This window comes from Nymphalis io, chromosome 20, assembly GCF_905147045.1.
Source record: "Nymphalis io chromosome 20, ilAglIoxx1.1, whole genome shotgun sequence".
Taxonomy (NCBI): domain Eukaryota; kingdom Metazoa; phylum Arthropoda; class Insecta; order Lepidoptera; family Nymphalidae; genus Nymphalis; species Nymphalis io.
This window is the reverse complement of record NC_065907.1, coordinates 7,646,034-7,665,055: the sequence shown is the minus strand read 5'-3', so window position 1 is coordinate 7,665,055 and position 19,022 is coordinate 7,646,034. Positions and strand designations below refer to the sequence as shown.

At 32.0% G+C, this 19,022-nt stretch overlaps 1 protein-coding gene and 1 long non-coding RNA gene across 3 annotated transcripts in view; one reads left to right on the top strand and one right to left on the bottom strand.

Annotated features, from left to right (window-relative positions):
- Positions 1-19,022, bottom strand: part of LOC126776303 (rho guanine nucleotide exchange factor 17) — a 126,768-nt gene that overhangs the window by 55,374 nt on the left and 52,372 nt on the right. The window lies entirely within an intron of this gene.
- Positions 14,363-15,860, top strand: LOC126776458 (uncharacterized). The gene is made up of 2 exons (XR_007669951.1): positions 14,363-14,485; positions 15,160-15,860. It is a non-coding gene; the product is annotated as an uncharacterized LOC126776458 (long non-coding RNA).

Sequence of the window (19,022 nt, the reverse complement as noted above, 5' to 3'; positions counted from 1 at the left end):
CGTGTAATTCATATAAAATGGATAATTTCTTAAATTTGAAAATATACTCATGTACAAATACGTCAGAATATACTCAAGTAGACTCCCGAATACTTGTAAATCACCTTTTTACGATTTTAATTTTAATAAAAAGCTACTATCGGGTCGGTATGTAGATTTTACCAAGAAGAAACGAAAAGAAACTCCGTAGTTATTTTTTAACAATCACATTCATATATTCTGTAAGAAAATTAACGAATATTAACTGCAAGTTTTGTAACCTAGTACAGCATAATGAGCCTTATTTATTAAAAATTTAGTTGTTGTTAAATTGAAAATGGTCTGCGGAATTTTATTATAGAATCGAATACTCTGCCCCGACAAGGATATATTAACTTTGTAAAGTCGACATCTACATCTCATATAAATTCCAATTAGCGATACTTCAAATATGTTCGTTTCTTATAGAAGTTTTAGATCGGTAATAAATTCAGGCATTGCATTCGATTAACAGAGACCATTATTTAAATATAACCTCAAAATGATTAAGACTGCTTCGATATTCCTAAGAACATAAATCACTTCTTACACCGTTAATGCGTCTTTGTAAACTAAGATAATAATAATAATATCCTAGGCCATTATTCACACGAGGCCATCTGATCCCAAATTAAGCAGAGCTTGTACTATGGAAACCAGACAACTGATATACTTTTTATACTAGTTTTCTTTTGTAAATACATACTTATATAGATCATTACTGGTGGTATTTTTACTGGTGGTAGGGCTTTGTGCAAGCTCGTCTGGGTAGGTACCACCCACTCATCAGATATTCTACCGCAAAACAGCAATACTTGATATTGTTGTGTTCCGGTTTGAAGGGTGAGTGAGCCAGTGTAATTACAGGCACAAGGGACATAAAATCTTAGTTCCCAAGGTTGGTGGCGCATTGGATATGTAAGCGATGGTTGACATTTCTTACAATGCCAATGTCTAAGAGCGTTGGTGACCACTTACCATCAGGTGGCCCATATGCTCGTCCGCCTTCCTTTTCTATAAAAAAAAAAAAAAAAATTACACCCAGACTCAGGACAAAGAGACATGTTCATGCAGACAAATGTCTGTCCTGGGTGGGAATCGAAACCAAAACTTTCGGCGGCCCAAGTATCTACCAACCACGCCAACCGGCTCGTCAATTTTATCTTTCTTTCTCCCTCTATTCATTACTTTGGCTCGGTGACAGTTTAAGGCGAAACAAAACATCATTGATCTTCAACGCTAGATTAAACGAAGAGTGCATAAAATATATTTACAAAACTAAACATCTTAGGACAATTTATATTTAGTCATTATACAATCCCAATGACGTACTTGGACGCGTACTACGAGATATATAGAGCGTTTTTGCTGTTTTTATCATTTGAATAACATGTAACAGGTGTTTGGCATGTTCTGCGTACGTTTTTTTTTTTTTTTATTTAAGTTGAATGGCAAACGTAAATATGCGTTGTGACGTATATAATTGGCAACGTTTACGAATAATTAGGTTTTTCTGTCATATAATAATAATTGTTATACAATAAATTAATTATACTATTTAAATTTTTATTTTTATATTTGATAAGAAACAGGCCGTAAAAACTAAAAAAAACACTGATCATTTTTTGAGTTAATTAGCAGATGAGATAAGGATCAGATAAGAGGGTTTACTTTGCACAAAAAAACAACCAAGTTGATCAAATATATATCATTGTAACAAATACCAATCTAATTAGTCTAATTATTATGGTGTGAACGGAAATCGATCTTGCCATCTGATGAGATATAATATCCGCATTCACTAACATTATCTTTGAAATAACCTCGTAAAGATAAAGAAGTAATAAAATTCGAGCAACTAGGTCTTAAATATAGTCAATCCCTTGAAGTTATGCGGCAGGTAGGCCCGACAACAATTCGCGTTAGTCGGGCTACTGCTTTACCTGATATGCATTTTTAAATGCTGTCTCAAATTAAAGATATTTCGATTTTAGGCCCCCAATTAAAAATAAATAAAATCAACATGCTTTTTTGATGATACAAAGATGGCATAAGTATAGCGACAAAAAAAAGTGTCTAAAAAATATATCAAAAGCTATTACTTAAATACCGGCAACGCATCTGCAGCCACTTCTCTATTGCAGATGTCCGTGTGCGGCGGTAGTAACTTTCAGGCGAGCCTAAGGGCTTGCCACCTCTGACATCAAAAAAATGTCATACTCCTACGCATGTGCAGTAATCCCTTACGTTTTAATCAATACTGTATTCGCTACGAACTCACTTCGTATCTCGATCGTGAAATGATGCAAACAGTAAATACGGTGATACGTAATTTTGATTATTTAGTTTTAATTATATTATAGTCAATTTCGTATATTATTATTTTATGACACTGAAATGTCATATCGAAATCTACTATCACCTTATACCAGAAGTTTTGATATCGTTCCTACATATTGCTCTAGTTTCCAATGACCTAAAATATTGTTGTGCTCCAGTTTGAAGGGTATTTAACTTCAGGCACGAGTGACATAACATCTTAACACCCAAGATTGGTGGTGCAATTCCGATGTAAGGAATGGTCATTATGTGTTACCCGCGAATGTCTATGCGAGTTGAGTACCTCTTACTATCAGATAGCCCATTTGTCCGTCTACCTACTTATTTTATATATATATATATATATATTACATATTTCTGAAAATAATTTTGAATCTTTTTGATTGTGTTTGTTGCTAAGACTATTTAAGTCAAGTTATTAGAGGGATGGTTAATTTTACACCTAGATTATCGAAATTGGAGCTGAGATGGCCTAGTGGTTAGAGTTAGTTGAAACCCGGGAAAGCACCATTTAATTTTCATGTGCTTAATTTGTGTTTATAATTCATCTCATACGGTGAAAGAAAACATCGTGAGGAAACCTGCATGAACCTGTGTCTAATTTCACTGACATTTTGCCACATGTGTATTTCACGTGGAAAAAGCTCCAAACCTTCTGCTCAAAATAGGAGAAGATGCCTTAGCCCAGCAGTGGGATATTCCCTTGTAGTGTAGTATATAAGCAGCTGACACATGGTATTGAGGAGCAGTAATAAATTTATCTTCAAACCTTAAAACATCTACTTTATTTACCTAGTCCCGTCCTTACATGGCGACCCTGCCAGGATTTGACATGAAAACTGCTACTTCTCTTCTACCTATTATGACAGGAGATGAAGAAGTTACTAAAAAATTAATAGATTGTATCGAATTCTATAGCCAAACCATTAGGAAAGAACATGAACAGTTACTTATTTCTTTTGTCCTTAAAACTCGTTTAACTAAAAATGCCAAATTACGTTTGTTATCTAACTATGAATCTTCCACAGAACTTATTGCCGACATGAAAAATAATCTGTTGACTAAGCAGTCAGCCACGGCACTACAAATAGAAATGTTAAAATCTAGACAAGGTTCGCAGAGTATTGAGGAATTTGGTAAGAAACTTGAGGATTTATTTGTTGAATTGACTATTTCCCAAGCTAACGGTGACGATAACGCGTTTAAAATATTGAGACCCGTAAACGAAAAATTAGCAATACAGCGATTCACCGAAGGTTTGAGGAACAGTCGATTAAGCACTATTTTAGCGGCCCGCAACTACTCAGAGCTGAAAGATGTTATAAGAGCAGCCAAAGACGAGGAACTGTCGCGTCAAGGCTCTTTTACATCAGCTGAAACGATTTTCACGACTCAACATCGAGGTAAGTACCAACCATCTTATAGGGGGCATAGTAGAGGTCGAGTATTAAACAACGCACGCCAACATTACACGCCAAATAGTTCATTTAGGCCGATGCCGAATCAAACATCTAGTTTATACCACCGAGGAAACAATAGAGGATCCACAAGTAATTCTCGAGGACGCGGACATAATTTTGAACGTGCAGTATCGCGAGGTAGAAATAATAACGGAAGAAAACAGCATGGGTATCTTATGAATCAATCCCAAAACGATATACAGGTTACTACTTCGGAAAATAATCAAAACTTAGAGTTTTTTCGATCCTAACTTTATTCTAGCATGCAATACATATAATAATTTCGTAGAGTTTACAATATTAGGTACCAAATATAGAATGCTAATTGACACGGGCGCCTCGATGTCAGTGATTAAATACGATGTAATAAGAGATAGGAATATTCCAATACATCCAAAACGCGTAGCCGTAAATGGTATTGGTGGCACCTCGTACACCGAGGGCTATGTTTACATACCGTTTACCTTATGTGGAATAGAATTCAAACATAAGTTTTATGTCTTAAAGAATTTGCCTTGTATTCAAGATGGTTTAATCGGACAAGAATTTTTAACTAATTATAATTGTGTAGTAAATTACGAAAATAATACATTTACTTTAAATAGCTTCGACAAACCAATTACGCTCTCCTTAGGTTTAGGAAAATTAGGTAAAAATACATTTATAAAGGTACCTCCGAGGTGTGAAAAGTTTTTTCAAGTTGATTCTTATTTGAATGAATCGTGTGTTATATTTCCCAGAGAATTGTGTGAAGGTGTATTTATCGCTGGAAGTATCTGTCAACCGAAAGAGGGAAAAATATTTATTCAAATTTTAAATACTCGCGAAACAGAAATTAATCTTAGTTATTTTAGGCCTGAAATTGATTTATTATCGAATTATAATATTTGTTCGTTTAACAAAGAAAATTTGGACGGAAAAAGAGTTCGGAAATTATTATCATTAATTAAATTGAATCATTTGAACAAAGAAGAAAGCATTAGTATACAAAGTATTTGTGCGAAATATGCTGACGTATTTTTCTTGCCAGGAGACAAGTTAGGTACGTGTAATCTTTACGAACAAAATATACAACTAAAAGCTAATACGAATCCGGTCTATACTAAACAATATAGATTACCGTTTTCTCAACGTGATGAAATAGAAAAACAAGTTCAAAAAATGTTGGCCAATGATATTATCGAACCCGCTAACAGCGAATGGTCTAGCCCAGTACTATTAGTACCTAAAAAATCAGAAGATAATAATAAAAGCTGGCGTTTAGTGATAGATTTTCGGAAATTGAATGATTGTATAATGCATGACAAATTTCCCCTTCCGAATATAAGTGATATATTAGACTCACTTTCAGGAGCTATTTATTTTTCTCAATTAGATTTAACACAAGCTTATTATCAAACGAAGCTAAATGCTGACAGTAGGAAATATACCGCATTCACAACACCGTCTGGCCAGTATCAAATGACCCGTATGCCTATGGGTTTGAAAACCAGTCCTGGTTCATTTTCACGCTTAATGACAGTAGCAATGTCGGGACTTAATTACGATAAATGTTTTGTATATTTGGATAATTTAATTTGTTTCGGAAGAAATTTAGATAGTCATAATAAAAATTTGTTAGATATTTTAACAAGGCTTAGAAAAGTTAATTTAAAATTAAATCCTGATAAGTGCGATTTTCTTCGAAAAGAAATTTTATACCTCGGACACGTGGTATCAGCGGACGGTATTAAACCAGATCCAGAAAAAATTAAGGCGTTAATTAATTATCCGGTTCCTAAAAACGTAGACGAGCTCAAACGATTTGTAGCCTTTGCGAACTATTATCGAAAGTTTATTCCGAATTTCGCCCAAATCTGTATTCCATTAAATGATTTATGTCGTAAAAATGTAATATTTAATTGGGATAAAAACTGTCAAAAATCATTTAGTACTTTAAAAGAAATGTTAATGAGCCCTCCAATATTACAATATCCTATTTTCGATTATAATAACACATTTATACTACAGACAGACGCCTCAGGGTATGCAATAGGTTCGATTTTATGTAATGCTGATCGTAGACCAATAGCTTACGCCAGTCGTAGTTTAAATAAAGCTGAACGTAGGTATCCAACGATTGAGAAAGAGCTTTTAGCGATTGTTTGGTCTGTTAAATATTTTAGACCGTATCTCTATGGACGAAAGTTCATTATAGAAACGGATCATAGACCCTTAATATTTTTATACAATATGACAGATCCTTCCAGTAGATTGTTAAAATTTCGGCTAATACTTGAAGAGTATGATTTTAAGGTTACTTATGTGAAAGGGTGTGATAATGTAGCTGCAGATGCATTGTCACGCATAGAAATTAGTAGTGAAGAATTAAAGGCGATGAATGATCATATTTTGTCAGTACTTACAAGGGCACAAAAGAAGAAGCTTGATGAAAAACCTTGTAATTCTACTTCGGTTTCTAATATTTCTTCTGACGATTGGACTGATCACCCAAGAGTTGTAGAGATGTTAAAACTACCGAAGTATTACACGGAGTTGATATTTGTGAATGAAGAAGAATGGAGAAAGTTTAAAAAATGCGTATCATTAGAGCGTGGTGATTATGCATACTCGTCGTCAAATCGTACAATTTTTGTGAAACTGTTTACCCAATCCCAGTGTACACGAGCTGTCTCTGTGAGGGAAATGGAATCATTTTGTATCGATTTAAAAATAAATACGTTATATGTAATAAAAGATGAGAATAATTTTCAAATAATTAAAGAGCTAGCTCAGGTTATTAATAAAATGCGTAAGTGGTCCGGACCCCGTTTATGCGTAATTAAAGGAGTTACAAAAATTATAGACGACGATACGAAAAGAGTTATATTAAACGATTATCATATCCTGCCCACTAGCGGACACGCAGGAATAAGACGTATGTTAAATAACATTCGTAAAAAATATTTTTGGCCAGGATTAGAGCATGATGTTAAGCTTTTTGTAAAAAAATGTAGTAAATGTCAACGTTATAAATATTTAAATACCATAAAAGAACCTATGACCATAACGGACTGTGGAAATTCAGCTTTTGATAAGATTTATTTAGATTTGGTAGGTCCATTGACAAGAGATAATAATTATAATTACATTTTAACGCTCCAATGCGACCTCACCAAATATGTCGAGGCATATCCGATAGCAGGTAAGGATGCGCGCACAGTAGCTACAACTCTAGTAAATAATTTTATACTTAGATATGGCATCCCTCGGCAGATCGTGACCGATAGAGGAACTGAATTTATAAATTCTACAATGGAAGAGGTTTGTAAAATTTTAAATATAAGTCAATTACAGTCTACAGCCTTCCACCATCAGACCTTAGGATCACTTGAAAATAGTCATAAACATTTAACATTTTATTTAAGAATGCAAGTTAACAGTCATAGTCAGGAATGGAGTTCATGGATTCCTTACTGGTGTTTTTCGTATAACACTTCTGTACACTCGAGTACAAAATTTACTCCATACGAATTAGTGTTTGGCAAACAATGTAACTTACCAAGTAATCTTAGGTCGACAATAGATCCAATTTACAATTTTGATGATTATGCAATAGAACTAAAATACCGGTTACAAAAGTCACAAAATGATGCTAAAACAAACCTCATAAATTGTAAAACTTTAAGAAAAATAAAATATGATAGAAGTATAAACCCAGTGGAGTATAAACAAGGAGACTTAGTATTGGTTAAAAATGAAAATATTAGCAAACTTGATCCATTATATTTAGGTCCATATACAGTTGTTAAAGATTTATCACCGAATGTTGTAATTTTAGTCAATGGTAAAGAAAAAACTGTTCATAAAAATAGGACAAGACTTTATGTTGAATGATCATTAAACATATTGTTTATTAAGACTTGTGATTATGACTGTACCTATTATGATATTTGATATTAAATTTCAGCACTGCATTATTATACCTTTGTTTACATATTTGTTTTATTTTGTTTAATTATTATTATATTCAATTTTATTTTACTTTTTCATATTGTATTTTGATTAAAAAAAAAAAATGTTAATGTATCCAACATTTTTTTTTGTTTGGTAGGGCATGTAGTGTAGTATATAAGCAGCTGACACATGGTATTGAGGAGCAGTAATAAATTTATCTTCAAACCTTAAAACATCTACTTTATTTACCTAGTCCCGTCCTTACACCCTGGCTGTTACTTTACTTTATCGAAATTAAGATTCTAGGGGGAAAATAATCGTAACGTTCTAGCCTCCATTTGGCAAAAACTATTTATTAACATAAGAATAATTTACATTAAGGACTTAAATAAGCATATAATATAAATGAGCTTCTGTAAAAATCGTGACCGCGCATAATGATTTCGAGAATGTAAGAAATTATAGTTAATAAAAACGATATTAAAAATTTAAAAAGCTGTAAATACTGTAATAAGTTTAGAAAAGCGATTATTACAAGAAAGTAATTTTTCATTTTGATCCTTATATATTTAACATGAATATGCAACGTACGTGTTTTTTTTTTCCACGTTTTATTTTTGATGGTAATTAATTGATCAAGACGAAAATGGTTTTTATTGACACCTTGATTTTGATCAAATTTAAAGATAACGTCTTAAAGATAAATCAATACAAGGCATTCAGTCCCGAGCATCAATAAGCTCGGATATTATGGAACATTGGTCAGTTTACTTTGGACAAAGACCAGATTTCAACAAGGCGAGAGTCGTTCCTTACTGATATTCATCAGGTTTTCGAGATACACACAACGCATATTTCAAGCAATCATACAACTCGGAACATGCGAAACTGATATTCGTCAGGTTTCATTTTAAAATGTTCGACACGAATTCGACTTTTAAAGTTTTACTTTTACCGCTTCTATAGAAGCACAGATAGAAGTCTCTTTTATAAAATATATTTTTATATAATCAAATCTTATAGATCTCACCTGAAGAAAACGAATATATTGTGAATATGACTTCGGTCGGTTAAGTCGTTTGGTAGTTATAGAATGATTTGAATATTAACTACAAGTTATTAACATACAAAGCAACATGCCTTAGCACATTGCTTACACAAGTTTTAGGAAAGTATTAAAAATAAATTAAAAGTGCCTATAAAATAATAGGAAATACACTAAATGTAATATGTAGATACTACAAAAAATTAAAACTATAAACTGTATTATAGCAACTTACTGAACAGATTTCAATAAAAAATAACGTAATATTAGGTGAAATCTCTTTAAAAATAACGCTGGTAATTGTAATCAAAATCAATTGTCACATTATTTAAAAATAGAGCAATATGGCGTGTTCAAATCCAGGCACACGCCATAGAGTATTGAAACATATGCTTAATTTAAACTAATAATTTTTCTCGTGCTCAAAGGTGAAGGAAAACATTTCCCCCATTAGAAATGTTTGTTGAAACAAGCTCCAAAATCTTCTCTTCTTCGAGAAGTGCTATGAGTAGATCAAGAAACCGTTATACTTCATGCCATTCGGTCTAGACATCGAATCCAAGACTTGGCAGAAAAACTGGCAACTACACGGACAAATACGTCTCATTAAAAATAACATAGTGTGAAACGAAACAATTCTTGATACGTGTATTTTTATACCCTGATTTTGAACGACAGCAGACGTTAGACGATACGGGCACAGATAATATAATATTAACTAATAATGACAATTTGGGCAAACACTTTCTGCCGTCGATTGTTGTTTTTTTTTGCAATATATCTTCCAAAAACATCTTCAAATAATATATATGGATGTAAACAAATTCTAAGTATAAGGATAAGACATTTTGATATATAAATAGCGCAGCTCACGCATAGCTCAATATTGCTATTATGTAAGAACAAACTTGAAATTAACCGCAGAAATGCAGATATGCGACATTGACCATAATAATCATAACATTTCAAGAATACACGTATCAAAATTGTATATCACCATAAGTCGGTTGTCAAATTTCATGGGTGATTAATGAAGGAGGGTTTTACAGAACAGCATGAGTAGAGTTCTAATAACTGTTTATCCGTTTCTTTTGCAAGTAAGTGCTCTATATGTATATTATAAACATATATCACGGATATGAAGTGTCAAAATCGTTTTCTATACCAATGATGTCACACCTAATGAATTCAATAATGATAAGAGAAAAATGCTATAATATAAACGATATTTACATAAAAATAAAACTATTTTTAAGAGTAAAACATGTTTTTATTTTATTGTGTGTCACTAGATGGCGTTGATCAATTTTTTTTAAGTTCCTCAATCGCGCTGTCTAAGTTTCTTGTGAATAGTACTTATGCATATTGTCAATTTTCCATAATTTGATCAAATTTGTCCAAGTTTCGTGATCAGTGAAATGATTCTTATTTCGTTCATCATTTGGTCCCCCCGATTGCTTCGGGCGTAAACAATTATACTAAAAAATTGTTATAAATTCACTATTTATTTGTTTGTTAAATTTAACCACATTAGGGTCTACGATGATATCAGGACTCTTTTTTTTTATAGAATAGGAAGGCGGACGAGCATATGGGCCACCTGATGGTAAGTGGTCACCAAACGCCCTTAGACATTGGCATTGTAAGAAATGTTAACCATCGCTTACATCACCACAGCGCCACCAACCTTGGGAACTAAGATTTTATGTCCCTTGCGCTTGTAATTACAAAATTAATTAATTAATTACATAATTCTGTAATACATATCTTAACAAACGCTTAATTTTTAACATAGAAATGTCGATATCTGCGATAACAGTAATTTAAACGTATGAAAGAATCGATATTAAAAATAAAGTATAATATGTATAAGTGTATTTAGTATATTCTAAATTTGTATTTTAATATATTATAACGTTGTAATATGACGAGAGATTTAATAAAAGATTGAATTGTAATTATATATCGTCTCATATTTAATGACTACAAGTTGTTTGTAATTATATTTAAATGTGTTTCTTTATCTTTTATCTTAACATTCAATGATTAAAATCTGCTCCTAACAGGAATCAATAACAAGATCACAGCGATCACACTCATTAGCATACTACTTATATTTATTTATTTTTATTAATAAGTATGGATTAGCAAATAGAAACCTGATGGCAAGTGATCACCACCGCTTTGGGCATTAAGAAGTTATGTTAATGTGTCTGTATCCAATGTTTCACTTATTCATTCAATGAAACCGGAACACAGCAATATTTAAAGAATAAGCAATGCTTTATGCTTAGGATAAGTGATGAGAGGTTGGTATACACCCATACAGGCTTGCACCAAGCCCTACCACCAAGCACATAAATATTTTATCTTGTCTGCCGTCTACACTGATCCTAAAGTACGTCCTACATCATATAAATAAATCAACAGGTGTCTAATCTTGGACTAAATTAATAAACGTCAATAAACCCTACAGCTAGCGACATCTGTCTATCCGTGGACGCATTAAGAGGAAATATACTTCGCGCCTGCGATTACGATCGTTTAGAAACGAAATGATACATGCAGTTCACTTATATTGATGCCAACGTTTATATTAAATATTAGCTATTCGTTTTAGCTTCGCACGATATAATGTACGTACAATGTTTATGTTTAATTATCAATATACTTTTAAAAGTCACGAGTTTATGAACAAAGAGAAAATTACTATAAACTTTAATTTAAAGAAAATGCAGGAAAGAATGTTAGTAGCCGTGCAAAAATGTTACACTAAAAAACGATTTATTTCATACGTATGGTAATGTATAGTCTGTTCCAATAGCAGGAGGCATAAATAAACCACTTAGACCTTGAATTGTCATGACATTATCGGTCGAGTTCTAAAATAATCTATGGTATGGTTAAGGAGATTCACAATTGAAGAACATTTTTTTTTACCGTATTTTTTTTATTGAATTGGTTGGTATTGGCGGAAGAGCGTATGGGCCACCTGATGGTAAGTGGTCACGAACGCCCATAGACATTGCCATTGTAAGAACCAATGCTCCACCAACCTCGGGAACTAATATAGTTTATATAATAAATAATTTAAAAACTATGATAAGTTATATCCCTTGTGCCTGTAATTACACTGGCTCACTCACCCTTCAAACCGAAACACAACAATAACAAGTACTGCTGTTTTGCGGTAGAATATCTGATGAGTAGGTGGTACCTACCCAGACGAGCTTAAGTACAGTCTCTTTTAATGAGACTGTTGTTGTATTCGAAAATTCATCATACTAATCAATCATTTCGTAATACGTCACAAAAACCTAAAACATTTTTTATGACGCTGTACTGCAGTTTTATTTATCATATTTTATTTAATGTCATTTCTTTCTCCACTATTACGTCCGTGCCCTTCTGAGTTACCTTTTTTTATTATTTTAATCAATGACATTTTATGGTTTTTTTTATATTCTCATAATTAAATAAGTTATCCTTTCTAATATTATAAACGCGAAATGAGTTTATTTATATCTTTGTTTTTTATGCTTTCTCGTCTAAATACTAAATTATCATCATTAAATTTTGCACACACGTTACCAACACCAGCCCAATTAAATTATACTGTAATATTAAAAGATTGCAGACATTTGATTGTTACCGTGATAATTTTGGATACAATTTCGATAAAAATCGGTATTATATCAATATAACCGTACTCGTACCATACACACACAGTACAGTGCAAGCGTTTATTTATAATATAATTTACAAACAAAATACTGCTTGTATCTGGCTTCCAACCCACGACCCACGACCTATAAATACATCATATAAGCCATCATCTATCATGCATATAGATAACATCAATTGCTACTCCGAAACAATGTCGTGTTCGTTCTCTAATACGTTTTTAACAGTCTTTAAAAAAGTATTTTAAAAAAGTCGCTCAAAGCGTCTGTATATATATATTTTCAGGTATAAGTTTTTTTTGTTTATGAAATCCAATCCAATCTTGGTTATTATTTTTGCAATGAGTACGTTATCAGTGATTTTAATTTGATCATAGGTATTGGTATGGTATTGGAGATTTATATAGTATAACCAATATATGTGGTTATCATAGTTATAAAGTTAGTGTTGATGTAAGGTATATCAAATTTTTAAGCCGTTTACACAAATAACAAATATTTTTTCTTTAAATAAAAGTTTAAAAAAAACATACTAAATTATTATAATTACAATTAATACATTCTATGACAATTAAATTTAAAAATGATGAACACAGATTATAAAAAAAAAGATGAATAATCAAGCATAATTAATTATCTCTATTAAGTCATTAGAAATCAAATATGGCGGATGATGAAACAAAACTGATTTATTATTTCATATATCGCTTAAAGTATGTATAAATTTTATATTTTTAAAGATAAATTATATACATTAATAAATAAGACAGATAAACACATCAAGAGATGGGAAGACGATTTGCGCAAGAAATGGATAACAAAACTGGGAGAGGAAAATGTGAAGTGTTTTATGTGTGCCTGCCTATGACTAAATTAGTAATAATAATAATAATATCCTGGGACATTTTTCACACACGGCCATCTGATCCCAAATTAAGCTTGTACAGAGCTTGTGCTATGGAAACCAGACAACTGATATACTACATATACTACTTTTCTTTTGTAAATACATACTTATATAGATAATTTCACCCAGACTCAGGACAACCAGACATGTTCATGCACACAAATGTCTGTCCTGGGTGGGAATTGAACCCACAACCTTCGGCGTGAAAGGCAAGTGTTCAACCAAGCACGCCAACCGGCTCGTCAAAATTGTTGATAGCGACACAGAATATAATTTAGTTAAGTCAAATAAACTATTGGTCTAAGAATAATGGGAATTTTAAACGTCAATTAATGTATATATAATAATATATATGCCATAAATAAACGTTTATATATTTTCATTTGTAAACAAAAGCAAAGTCGTTCTCAATACCTAATGTTGAATAAACCGACGGTAGCTTCTGTGATATCTGGCGACGAGCCAGTCGCTTCCGCTATGAAAAAAATCATTTCTAAACTATCGAGAAGATCACCAGTATTAAAAATAGGCGACAAATTATCACATTTATCTCAATTCTGTTAGCGAAAGATAAAAATATATTAAGAATATATTAGCATTCAAAATAAAAAAAATTGAAATGCAGATATATTAAAAAAATAAAAATAAATAAAATTTCGGAATGTTGTAGGTACATATAGACTTATACACAATACATGTGCTCGATGGTAAAAATATGCTCCACATGTGAATCGCCCATTGGAGCAGCGTGGTGGAAATTTTCTTAGCCGACAAAGGGTTGGCGTGAAGCAGGAGTCTAGCCCTAAAAATCCGTTTCAATACCAACCAAATAAATAGGATAAGGGCAAGTAAATAACGATGACATACATATTTTTTTATGTATTGATTTGTAGTTTTGTTTCTAAAATAAAATTGTATTTTATTATAATGGTTACAATTGTTATTCGTAGTTTTTTATGACTTGATTATTGTTATGTGTAATGCTTATATTACAAAAGAAGTAAGGATCTGTTGTAATATTTTACAAATTGAAGTATTCTCATGTCAGATTAAAAATACCCGTGAAATATTACGCTAACGTTAATACGCAATTTTGGTACGTGTATCCTTTGAATCTTATAGTTATAGCTCTCAATGTCGCATATCACTCTCTGACATTTCACGAACGTGTTCTGCGGTGAGTTTCGAGTTAGTCCTTATAGTATGTTGTAATTTCTTCATATTCATGTTTGTTTCGGCTTGGCAAACGAAAGGTCAAAAACTTTTTTATTAGGTAAGTTTTATCTTATTTCCATATAAGATTTATATACAATTCCATATTTACTTTATCTATTTACTCTGCTACTATTACACTGTACTTGCTAATATTATAAACGCGAATTTGAGCTTATTTGTATTTTTATTTGTTACGCTTTTGTCTTTACTACCCAACCGATCATCGTGAAATTTTTATGATGTTATATACGTTGTCTAGGGAACAGAAAACGACGTAAGGTACCTAATACCTCTTATCCTCACGCGGCTGAAGTCGCGACCGAAAACTAAGTACTACGATAAAAGAAACATTAAAGCCTCGTTTGAAGGATATGTGTGGAGCTTTTCCAAAACAGAATCGAACCTGCTACTATAAAAGCCTTATGGGCTGCCCATATAACTAAGTTATTGAAAACAAATACATAATATTATTACGTCATTTGCCTTTGTCCAGCAGTGGACGTCTTTTGGCTGATATGATGATGATTACGTCATTGACAATATCTTTGTTCACAGTTTGTTTGTTCCTTCAATATAGCAGCAGCAAAAAACAAATGCAGAAACGAAACTTCACTTCAGAGGACATTCCCATAACCCGTAAACCAGAAATCTATTTCGCTGAACAAACATATTTATCGGCTAACATAATAACACATTTTTGTAATGATAATGTTGATGAACCTTATTGAACTCTTACTTTTTACTGTACTTTTCGGCTAAAGCCAATCACTAAACTAAAAAGGTAAAACAATAATATCCTGGGACATTATTCACACAATACCATCTGATCCCTTATTAAGCAGAGCTTGTACTATGGAAACCAGACAACTGATATATTTCATATACTACTTTTCTTTTGTAAATACATACTTATATAGATAATTACACCCAGACTTAGAACAAACAGACATATTCATGCATTTAAATGTCTGTCTTGGGGTAGGAATCGAACCCACAACCTTCGGCGTGAAAGGCAAGTTACCAACCACGCCAAACGGCTCAATTATTGTAATCATATTATGAATTAATCCATATTTTATCTTCTAGTAATTTAAATTTTCAAAGAAACAAAAAAAAACGAAATATTGAAAAAATTTACTTACACATTATATACATAACAAATCACAAAATGAAATGTTTAGTTTTTAATTCAAACATCTATACATAGAGGTCGTCATCTGACCTATATACTCTTTAAATAAACTTTTTAAGCTACACAGTTTGATCTCAATTATTTTTATTTTCGCCAATATTTTTATAACGCGGTATGAATCGTAAACGTCATACGTGCGAATATTTATCTGCGGGTTTGATTTAAATATAAATTTTTTTCCGCGCTCACACTTATCGTTTACCCTCGATATGCGCTTATAATGACGATTCTATTTTTATAAAAAATAAATGTAATGTCATCTTAAAATATATATCGTTATCTAAAAATGAAAATTGAAAATTGTATGCGGCTTTCTGGCCTTCGACTGTTGCTTAAAAAAAAAACAAATAAAGCGATAATAGAACAATATATTATCTCGTATGTAAACACTCTTGAACTCGACAACAATCGCGATGCGAACGCAACCTCCACTAATATCCTTATAACACGGCCGCCTCGTCGACATTTGCATACAAAAACGTACAAAAGTTTTAAGGTTATTTTCGGGGCCACTTAAAAACTAATTTACATTAAGTTTGTAACGGCCCTTTTTTCGTTTTTATGTCGGCAATTCGAAAGCGTTACATTACTTTTTTTTTAATCAAATTAAGATTGTAGGAACACATGGTAATGATTACGGTATGGAATCAATTCTTTTCATATTTCTATACCTTCTATACGTGCAGTGTGTGGGTGACATACGCAGGCTTACAATAACCTGCGTGCACAATATAATGGTTTTAGGATGCTGATGAGGATCCTGCGTTTTTGGAATGCCTCTAAGAAGTTCATATTGATGACACAACCAGGTAAAGTTACTGAAATTACGTGGGAAAAAGTATGTTTTCAACATCGTAACAGCCTGTGAATGTCCCGTGTGATCTCCCTTTATGAGGAGAAGGTTTGAAGCTTATTCCACCACGCTGCTCCAATGCGGGTTGGGTTGGCACACATGTGGCAGAATTTCGGTGAAATTGGACACATGCAGGTTTCCTCACGATGTTTTCCTTCACCGTAAAGCACGAGATGAATTATAATCACAAATCACAAATTAAGCACTTGAAAATTCAGTGGTGCTAGCCCGAATTTGAAATCACGATCATTGGTTAAGATTCACGCGTTCTTACCACTGGGCCATCTCGGGCATTGTTTTCAACAAGTATGTAAAATTCCATTTGTAGGGAACTGGACGCATTAACATATGTGTTACGACCCGTCGAAAAATCTGCATAATACACGTGAAATAGTAAAATATAATTGTTTAAATAATTTGAAGTTATTTTATAATAAATTAAATGTTTTAGGCCTTAGGGCGTGGTTTTATTTATTTACTATATATGGAATGACGTCATTAAAATCATACAGTATTTCAAACATTTTAATTAATAACATAATAATGGCATTGTAAAATACATTTTTTTTATTTTTTTTCCGAGAATCTGTATGTTTAGCCATACAATAAATATACTCTCTTAGTGCAGTATGTTATGAAAATAAAGAACAAAACCGACTGACTAATAAACATAGACAATGTAACCATTTTTTATTATGTGATTCCTACAAGTTTAACAATGTCTTGTTATTATTTCAACAGATTTAACCTCATGCTGTTTATAGTTGCTGCATTTCATCACAGAGTACATATATATTGAAACTAATATAATTCTTAATACCAGCCATAGTTTTCATAGTAAGGATTCGCAATTTAATGCGCTGTTTCGCTCTCGCCTTGCAGTAAACATTCACATATTCCAAATTGTTTTATAACCAAAACTATTTCTTTTATGCTTGAATTGCATGTAACTCAACCATTGATGGAAATCTACGTGTGGTGTGTACTGAAATATCTCGCTTAGATTATTATACGTCATAATATTATAGGGTATAGTCTAGTTTTTTTTAAATTATTTTTCCGTGTATATTGTTTGTCATTTAATGTTCGAACTTAATTATACTGGTTCGGTTTTTTTTCTCACGTTGTTTTATATAAATTGTTGCTAGAAATTTTGTGAGATTAATTGTTGGTAAATATTGTATAAGATTAAGATAAGTTGTAAATATGGTGTATCTTATTAAGTAAATAGATAAACGGTAACGAAAATTATATATGTTTTTTAAAAATATATAAAATATGATGGATTTTAATAGTTATTATATTGCCAATTAACAATTTTGTCTAAGAAGAACATCCAAGAACGTCGCTCACATACAAACACAGGCACACATGCACATGATTAATACATAGACACGTCCATGATAAGTTACGTCATCTAAATCCGTCAGTTGCATCAAAATATGTAGCTATTTAAATGTTTCTCGGTCACGATGACATGCTTAATTATTTTAATGGCGCCAATTCTGAAAATAAAAATGGCGGGACCGGTGTTATAGTGCTCGTACAACTTATTGATTTTTATCGCAACGAAAATAAATCCAAAGTAGCAAAGTTCCTTGGAATATTTTGATTTGTTTACATTATTTATATTGCAGAAATGAGCTGTAGCTCTAGATATGACTATCAAAATTCGCGGCTACGCCATCGTGGAATTCAGTTTGTTACGAAAATACTACTAAATAAATAAGCCATTTTTAAGGTACATAATTCGTATTTGTGTTATTATTATAGAATAATAAAATTTTTATGCTATAGTCTAAATTAAAAAAAAGATGTTTGTTTTGGTAACTCTCAAATAACTTTGAAATAGGCAGACATTTCAGTCTTTTATTTTTTTGCACTGATATTATTGTGAACAGGTGAAGGTATATACAGATATATGTATATATGTATGTACACACATACATTAATACTACTATAAAAATGTTCAAATATTTTTATTATCCGACAAATCATCTTATTAAAAATGATGTACATGTAAGATTTATTCAATCAATGTTATGTCTAATTGACAGTTACAACGAGAAAAAACACCAATGAATCATGCATGTAATTAACGTTGTTCAGCACCACATGTGCATGTCCACAAATAAAGCGGCATGTGATTAATAACGAACCGGTAACAAATCGTAGTTGAAACACGAAACTAAACAAAGAGAATGCATGTCAAACAAATGCAATTGCGGTCTGGGAAACATCGGCGCGTTATTGGTAGGTTACCTGCCTGAAATACGAGTGTCCTAAACTAAATAAATTTATGGATGACATGAAATATTTCGTTCATTTTTTTATACCTAACATAATATTTATATCAAAATCGAAATTTACTAG